The 9,399-nt window shown below is 53.1% G+C and overlaps 1 pseudogene; it reads right to left on the bottom strand.

The window, feature by feature from the left end:
• Positions 1–402: 402 nt before the first annotated feature.
• Positions 403–583, bottom strand: LOC134434416 (small nucleolar RNA SNORA74; annotated as a pseudogene).
• Positions 584–9,399: the final 8,816 nt, after the last annotated feature.

Below are 9,399 nucleotides of genomic sequence, written 5' to 3'. Positions count from 1 at the left end.
TTGGAGGATCCTTCCTCCATTCGAGTGCTCCAAACATCATGCGAACAGAGGTTTTATGACACACACAAGTTCCATATTTATGAGCTATAGAGGTTTTATGACACACACAAGTTCCATATTTATGAGCTATTCCTCTGTGATGCTCTACATCTGGCCTGTAGGCCACACAGTATAAATAATTCCAGCTTCATAAGTGATTTATTATATAATTACCTTGCTTATGTAATTCGACCAGTAAGAGCAGGCCCAGACCACTGGAGACTCAGGCTGCTATTGGCTGGTTAGCTGAGTAGTAACTGGCTCAGCCAATGAGGATTACCTTCATGGGCCTTCTTATCTGTATAAATAAGTTAGCTCTCAATAAAGCTGCCTGTTGCTGCATGAGCATGTACAGTCTAGTCACTTGTCTCCACGGGCAGGAGTTACTCCACTCTCAGGCATGCAGAGTGCTGCCAAAACCTGGCACCACTGAGCACCAGGACGGCCTTGCTGGTGCCAGGAAAGCTCAGCAGCACCTTTCTCTCCCAGCAGCATAACACTGGCACAGGCACTGAGCAGCCACGGGCAGCTGACTACTGCTGGGAGACAAAAACCCCAAAACTGGGAGGTTTAGAGGGCAGAAAAAACGTGGAGGCACTTTTCTGATGATGCCTACTCTCATCAAGGCTTCATCCAGCAAGAGGAATAGATAAGCTAAACTTATTTCTGGATAAACCATGCTATTTCCACCCTGAGGACCTGAGGCTACCACAGGAGCCAGCAGAGGCCTTTTAGACAGCAAAACATTTTTGCCCATTTTCCCAGGCTGGCTCACGGTCACACTTCACCCATGTGGCTCCAGAGCTCTTGCTGTGTCCCACGGGCAGGTTATCCCTTCACATCTGCTCTCGCAGGCTCCAGTGCCCTCCCGGAGCACCTCCCCGGCTGTCCCAGCACAGCTCAGCTCGGGGTTCCACACGTGACGGGGCCGGGGCACCTCAGAGCTGCTCCTTCGGGTGGGTCACCACCATCAGTCATCGGCTGAAGGCCTAAAGAGAGGACAGCAGAAACATCACAAATAAGCCATTATTCCATCTGTATTCACAAAGCTCAACAGCAGCGGCCTGGCTTGTGGCAGAGGACAAAAGCCAGCACACCGAGCGAAAGGCTGAGGAATTAATGCTGAACCGCACAGCCGAGCAACATCCCCAGTCGCCCGGCCGAACAGCTAAATAGGAGACAGTGAGTATTTCAGGTGGCGCCTTCCTGCCCCGGAGCCCCGGTCTCCAGCCCCGCTGCCACCGCCACCCGCGCCCTGTACCCTGCCCCCCCTCACCTCATGGCGGCGGTGGCCCCTCATGGCGAGGGAGCTCGGCCCGCCAGAGCCGCTCCTTGCCCTCATGGCGGCGAGCTGAAGGAGCCCAGCCCGCCAGAGCTGCTCCTTGCTCTCATGGCGGCGAGCTGAAGAAGCCCAGCCCGCCAGAGCTGCTCCTTGCTCTCATGGCGGCGAGCTGAAGGAGCCCAGCCCGCCAGAGCTGCTCCTTGCCCTCATGGCGAGGGAGCCCGGCCCGCCAGAGCCGCTCCTGGCCCTTATGGCGGCGAGCTGAAGAAGCCCAGCCCCCCAGAACTGCTTCATCTCCACATGGCGGCGGGGGCAGAAAAGGAGCAGGTCAGGCCACGCTGCCGAGGTGATTCCACAGTCATCGCCCCGCTCGCTTCGGCCGCTCCCCCCGGGGCGGGGAAAAACCCTCGGTAATCAGGCACTGGGAGGGACTTTAAGATGGTCTCGTCCCACTCCCTGCCATGGGCAGGTACACCTTCCACTGTCCCAGGTTGCTCCAGTCCCTGTCCGACCTGGCCTTGGACACTTCCAGCATCCCTGACAGAGCCGGAGCAGGAACACGATCTGTGGAGCTGGGAGAACTGAACTCTAGCACCGGCTCATGGGAAGCAGAGGGCTGGTGAGCTGACGTGTCCCACTTCGGGCACAGGAGGTAGAAGTGTCAGCTCAGAAACAGCTGCCAGCAACAAAAATCCAGCCCTGAAATAAGCAGAGAAAAAGCTGTGGTACTGCCAAGTGCCTTGCTGGGAGAAGCACAATTCCACACCTTCCCTGGCCTCCACTCGATGCTGTAACATCAGCCCAGTGCTCTGTGTATCCATGTCTGGGCACAGCAGTGTAACTGTAACTCCCTCGCTGGGGATCCATTCAAAGGAAGTTTTTCTCTGGGCTTTGTGCTCCATTGGAGACACTTGAAGGCCTTTCCAGAAAGCCTGGCATCCCTCCCCCATGCTCCTCATGTGCTTATGCTCTCAGAGCTCAGCAGTGAACTCAGCTGGAGCTGTGCCTTGCCTCAGGCAATCATCCACTCCAGCTCTGTCTTCTTCAAATGTTTCATGGTCTATTTTCAGCCCAAGCAGGCAGATATTCTTCCTGGATGTGGGGTGCTCCTCTCCAGCTCAGCCTGATCCTGCCTTGTCCTGGGAAGCTCTGGGCTTGTTGTGCCCAGGACACTGCTGTGTGCAGGGACAAAGGCTGGTGCTGAGCAGAAGGAGCTCGGTGCTTCCCCTGTCACTGATGAACCTGGTGAGGAACAGGTTTCCCAGCTATGCCCAGTGCAGCACAGCAAAACCTGTCTGGGGGAGAGACAGGTAAGAGCAGACACAGAACACTTCATGTTCTTGTTCCTGGGGGTCTCGCTGCCCATGGCCAAGGGCACGTGCCCACACAGGCATGGATGATGACTCTGCCAAGACCCTAAGCCACAGCTTCAGTTTAGAACTGTTTAATTCATTAGCCCAGCATGGGGCCCAAATTAATATGCTTTGTCTCTTTAATAAGACATTTTCAGCAGGACTGGGGAGATACTTCAAAAGCTTCCTGAATGCCAAATACCAGAACTCAGCAACTCTCAGTGCCAGGACCAGTCTCTCACTTCCCAGTACAGATTCCCTCTGTGTGCACAGCTTTTTCTCTACTTGCTGGCCTTGGAGGGGGGCTCAAACAAAGGCCTGCACATCATTTGTGAACTTTGGGTGAAAAGCATCAAACCAGATGAAACACAGCAGAGCCGCTCTGCCATGGGGGTGAAGCCCTTTTCTGTCACAGGAATGTGCTCTCTGCATTAGCTGCAGCCAGTCCCTGTTGTTCATCTTGGCTTGCTGACAACTAAACAGAGCCTCCTTTTCTCCTGCAAGTGTCGTGGCAAGGCCTGAAAGGACTGAGAAGCTTTGTTCCAAGCCAGATTAGAGATATGAGTTACTACAAAACAAAAGCCCAGCAAGCCTCCTGGAGAGTTCCTCTAGTCTAGACACAGCCTCCCCTGAGCTCCCTGCATCCCAGCACAGCCCTGCAGCTTGTGTTCAGAGCAACTCAACTGGCTCCAGAAGCCTGGTTAACCTCTGCCGAGTGAATGTTCAGTTGCAGCATAAAGGAGGAATCACATCTGAGTGATTTTGCTCCCATAAATTAGCAGGATGGGTTAAACCAGGACATGAGCACTGTCTGCTGGCACAGTGCATCCACTCAAGAGATCTGCACTGGCATGGAGCTGTAGTGCTTCAAAAGACGTGTGCTCCAAGCCTGGGGTGGGACATCCCCCATGTAGCTGATGTCTGCAGCTCCTGTGGCAGCAAGGGAGATCCTTTACTGTCACCTCAGCCCTGAACACACCCGTGCCCAGGGCTCACTGCCTGCCCCCCGTCACTGCTCAGCTCTGGCACTGCAGGGCTGCTACTGTGATCCTTCTTACCAATCTGATTTTGGCTCAACGCCATTTGGCCACACTGTCAGTCACTGGAGAAAAAGACAGAGTAGTACTGTGGGAAGAGGAAGAAAATTCAGTAAACCTATGGAAGAAAAGATCTGTGGATGTACATCATCATTTACCATGGTGGTCACCTCCAGCCCCACAGCCAAGCACGTTCAGGCTTTGGTGAGAAGAACTTTTATCCCCCTGGTGTCTGTCATGGCTGGGGCCCGTGATGATGACACCTCATGGGTGTTGGTGCTTGCACTTCCCTGTGAGTGACACCAGCCTTGCTTGGCTCCCACACAGCAGAAGGCAGGGCAGCCATGGCCTCGATGGTGCCTTTTCCTCTTTGAGGTGCTGCACCCAGGTCAGGGATACCCCACACATGAGCACAGACTGGGAGAAGAGCTCATTGACCAGCAAAGAAGGACTTGGAGGACATAATGGATGAAAAGCTGGACATGAGCCAACAGTGGCAGCCCAGAAACTCCCCTGTGCTGGGCTGCACCCACAGAGGAGTGGGCAGCAGGTGAGGGGGGGATGGTCCCCCTCTATTCTGCCCTTGTGAGATACCCCTGCAGAGCTGCTCCAGCATCAGGAGGACCTGGAGCTGTTGGAGCAAGTCCAGAGAGGCCATGAAGATGCTCCCAGGATTGGAGCCCCTCTGCCATGGAGCCAGGCTGGGAGAGCTGGGGGTGCTCACCTGAACAAAAGAAGGCTCCAGGGAGAGCTCAGAGCCCCTTCCAGGGCCTAAAGGGGCTCCAGGAGAGCTGGAGAGGGACTGGGGACAAGGGATGGAGGGACAGGACACAGGGAATGGCTCCCACTGCCAGAGGGCAGGGATGGATGGGATATTGGGAATCAGGAATTGTTCCCTGTGAGGGTGGGCAGGCCCCGGCAGGGTGCCCAGAGCAGCTGCGGCTGCCCCTGGATCCCTGGCAGTGCCCATGGCCAGGCTGGACATTGGGGCTGGGAGCAGCCTGGGACAGTGGGAGGTGTCCCTGCCATGGCAGGGGGAGGAATAAAATTATTTTTATGGTCTCTTCTGACCCAACCCATTCTGTAATTCCATCATCTCCTCTGCCTCCACAGAGGGGCCATTTCCACTTCCCCACTGCCATCACAAGGTGGCATTCCAGACCTAAAAGCTGAGCTGGCTCAGCTGATACTTGGAGATCTTTTCCAGGCCCTGGGGTGTCCAACCCCAGGAGAAGCTGTGGATTTAACCCTGCCTGCTGAGCTCTTCTGCCAGGTCTCAGCCCTGACACTGCCTTTTAATCACATCCTTTAACGCCAGGGCTGTGCTTTATTCAGCTGCACTGAAACACTGCTGCCGTTACTGTGTAACCCTGAGCCATCTAATTGCACTGAGTTAAGCCAGTTACAGCTTTGACAGTGAATGTCATGCAGAGCACTTTAATCTTGACCTGCAATACCTCGGGCTCTTGCAGGGCCTCCTCTGCCTCCGAGGACAGGCTGCTAATCAGACCGAGCCAGGATGTAGTTTAAGACATGGACAAAGGGAGCCAAGGGCAAATGATGAGCAAAATGAATCTGACTCATTTTGTTACAAAGCAGTGTTGAAGGTAGAGCTGCCTTTTCTTTGCCTGAGAATGATTTGGGAGAGCAGTGAGAATAATTTGTTTCAATAATTTATAACTTCAAAATAATAACAAAAAAAAAAAAAGAGAGAGAGAAAAATCATTCTTCTTAGATATGTTTTTTAAAAAGAAAGCTTATTTTGAGTTAGGTGCATAAAGCACTGGTGCAGTGTCTTATCCCCTGTGTCTGCTCCCACGTGTGAGTGGGTGCTCCAGGCTTCACCCACCAGTTGCTCCCTGCAGGAAGAACCCATGATCCAACCATCTCCTTCCCTGGCCAAGGGCCTGCAGCCTCCCACGGGGGCTTGGTGCCATGTCCTGGGTGCCAGCTCTGCCAGCACAGCTCCCCGGGGGTGGCGGTGGGGCAGGATCTGCTGCTCAGCTGCCTCGGAGGCTGGGGCTGGCTGTGTCCCTCTGGGCAGCTCAGGAAAGGCTGCTCCGGCTGCTCCTTGCAGGGAGCTGGAGCAGCAACCTCACTTGATCGGGGGAAAGAGCAGTCAGGAAAGGTTACATAACCCCGACCAGGCTGCCAGAGGGGTGGTGCAGCAGCAGCAAGGGCGGTGCCACTCTGGATGTGGCTGGGCAGGAGCGTGCCCTGCCTGTGGGACCCTGCCTGTGGGACCCTGCAGCCCCTCTGTCCATTCACTCTTGCCTGGGTCTCCTGGCCCTGTCAGAGCTTGCTGGTTTTGTTGTTCAAAATGCCCTCGGGCAGCTTGAGGAGCCCGTGCAGTTCCCTCTGTTCTGGGCTGAAACTGCTGCACAGCAATTCCTTTTTCCATTTCATCTCTGGCGGAGCCCTTGAGCTTTGCTCCCTTCCTCTTCCACCCTCCTCTCCTCCTTCTGAGCTTCTCCTTGGCCCAGTCTCCTTCCCTGGTGTCCCCTTCTGCTCCCAGCTCCCATTTAACCCCCATCTTTTCTGTCCTCTCCTTCAGTGCTCCTAGCCAGAGGACAGATCACAAACCACAAGCTCTGCTATTCATCTACCAGATCCCAAGCCACTGTCTCAGTGTGATAAAGGTGATCTGCTAATCGTGTGGAGAGGATCCCCCAGGACGCAAACCCCTGCTGGGATCTGTGACAATTCCATGGAATCAGCCACAGGGTCAAACGTACAAGGGGGGGTTGCAGCTGCCTTGCCCGAGTGTGGGCACCACAATCAGCCTGCCTCAGGAACTGAGACCTGCACAAGGCCCACCAAACACACCTGTGTCCTTCCAGTGCCCCACCAGGTCTCCTGGCAGCAAGGAATTTGCTTTAGTTCTGTGAGTTTTATAAAGCCTGACTCAAATCCCAGGGATTTCAGGCAGTGCTGACACGCAGAGTGGGGTGGTGTGAGCACAGCCCTGGGGTCAGGTGCTGGGGCAGATGGGTGGGCACGTCAACATCAACCCAATGTTTTAGAGCAGAGCTAACTAGGAACAGCTTATTCCATTAAGAAAAAAAGAAAACCAATAATCATTCTTAATTAGGACAGAAACCTCCAGATAGGCTTTTTTAAAGAAAATGCCTAAAAATACCATTTTTGCTTTGATTTGAAAACTATTTTTTTGCTCTTCAGACTGTAAGATAAAACAATTTGAATTGATGATGCATTTCACAGCAAAAATACATCCCTTTTCATCTTGAAAATGCTGAAATGAGTTGTTACAAAATTTTCAACTTTTACCCCCTTTCTTAAAAAGCAAAATTTTTAATTTAGATGAAATGTCTTTTTTTTTTTTTTTTCCTAATGGAAACGCTTGATTACATTTTTACCCAACAGTTCTAATTAGAATTAACAATTACAGCTGATTCTTGGTGGGGTGATAAACAGCTGGACTGCACAGCCCTCTCCACTCTGGGACTTCCAAACAAGCCCCAGCCCTGGCAGTTTAGCCTTCTGCAACATTTTAGACTTGTCTAGTCACTGGAATTTATTTTTCTTTCTTTTTTCCCCACCCTTTCTCCTCTGAGGGTTAGATTTTACCAGTGCAGCATCTCTAACAGTTAGGGAACTTCACAGTGAGTTGAGATCGTATTGATTTCTCGAGGAAGAAGCCGCATACTAATTTTTCCTGTTTTCCTCCCTTGAGGAACACAGGTAACAGCTCCAGGAAGGCAGCTGGGTTTGTAGATATTATGTTTACCCACTGGCTGTCAGGGAATTCTGAGGTCTGTGGGACCATCATGGGACACAAGGAGACTTTGGCTGGTCTGGTGCAAGGCTGGATTTGCTGAGAAAGAATGTGGGATTAAAGCAGAACAGGTTAAACCTGAGAGAAGCATCAGGTGAAGATCAGGGGATGGATCAGTCCATGCTATGCTGCCAGAGCTTCCCCCTGCCTCCAGGATGATCCTCACAATCCAGCTCTGTAGGGCGAGGAAAGGAACACTGGAGCAGTGAATGAAGAGGAAATGACTGTGGTGGAGGGGAGGGGAAGATGTCAGTCTGCTCTTAAACCCCCAAACCCTCTATTCCAGGCACCGAGGCAAGTTTGTCCAGCCTTTGCAGGCAACCTCCAGAGAGCCAAGAGGCACTGGGACATCCTCTTTCAGGGGACTGGTGTCCCCAGTGCCACTGTGACTCCTGGACTGCCATGTCCAGTGCTTTTCATGGCTGCTCATCCCTGGGCTGGCTCCACGCTGTTAATGGCTGATCTCTCCCTGGAAACAAGCCCATGGCCTTTGCCTGTCCCACCTCGCCCCTCCCACTCCCCTGCCAAACAGTTATGACCTTCTTGGACAAACCTGAGATAGTATTAAACGAGAGGGAGGTTTTCATACACAAATGTCCCTGTGATTAATGGATTAGGAGATTCTGTGCAAATTAAAGCCTTTCTTCATACTTTGCACATCCAGCTCTTCAGCTGTCGTTCTTTCCCTTCTAGTCCTTTACAGAAGTCCCTGTGGGCCTTGCTTGCCCCATTCCTTTTGCTGCAGTTTTCTCCCCACAGTGACCCAGGGATTTCCCCCAAATCCTTGTGCCCACTGAGTCCTGGGCAGACCCTGCTGCTCCTGAATCAGCACTGTGGAGAGGAGGATGCTGTGAGCACAGCTTGTTTATACACAGAATCAGCCCAAGAGAGGGGCTGTAAATGCCTCTTTATTTCCATATTTATCATTGCAGCTCAGATGGATGAGGAACCCAATGGAAAGTTTAGATGAAACAGAGAAGAAATGAAAAACTGTTGGCAAGCGGCGGCTCAGCTGAGACTGGCAGCCTCAAGGGCTTCCAGAAGGAAAAAGGCTTTCACTGCTGCTCCATAACAACCCGATTCCCCTGCCAGGCCAGGAGGAGTGGGGCAGCTGAGGAACCCTGCCCTCCTATGATCCCACCCCAGGGAGATAGACCTGAGACCCCAAAGCAGCACGTTTGGTCTTGCTGATGTTTGGCAGGGCTGATTTCTTCCAAGAGCAGCAGCAGAGTGTGGGTGTGGAGGCTCCGTGAGGATCTCCAGGTGATGGGCACTGTGGTCACCCATGCCATGGTGGAAAGGAGCCACAAAGGCTTTGCTGGACACCTTTGGAACATCCAGTGCTGGGTGCTGGTGATGGATGATGAATTTAAAGCCCATTTGTGCAGGGAATAATGGCTCATAACCATCCCCTCTCCTTTAGTGGTGTGACACTGCTGACATGGGTGGTCTCATTTCCACCTTAGGGGAGGCGTTTTATTAATTGTCCCTGGCCTTGCTCCTGAGCCCGTGTGTGCTGTGATGTGGACGTGCTTCAAATGCAGTGACAAGGAGGTGGCAGCCAGGATGTGGCTCCTGGGGGAGGCAGCCAGAGAGGCAGGGACGGTGCTGCCCACAGCTGTCCAGTGATCTGAAACCTTCAGCCCTGGGAGGGAGTGACTGCTCCCGGCCAAGGGAGTCTGACTTTGCTGGGGGATAACCAGGACTGTGTGTCTGTGACCGGGCTCTGTTCCATGGGGAGGAGGCAGGGGATTGAACTGTCCCCTTGCTGCCTGCATGGCCCTCTGTGCTGGCCAATTTTTCACCTAAATCCTGGCTTGAGCACCCATAAAGGCCCCTGCCCAGATCATCTGGCATGATGGCTTCTAGAAAAGCGTCCCTAGGGTCGCTGTC

The sequence above is a fragment of the Melospiza melodia genome, unplaced genomic scaffold, assembly GCF_035770615.1.
Source record: "Melospiza melodia melodia isolate bMelMel2 unplaced genomic scaffold, bMelMel2.pri scaffold_35, whole genome shotgun sequence".
In the NCBI taxonomy this organism is placed as follows: Eukaryota; Metazoa; Chordata; class Aves; order Passeriformes; family Passerellidae; genus Melospiza; species Melospiza melodia.
The sequence above is the reverse complement of the archived record's forward strand: the minus strand, read 5'-3'. Positions and strand labels throughout refer to the sequence as shown.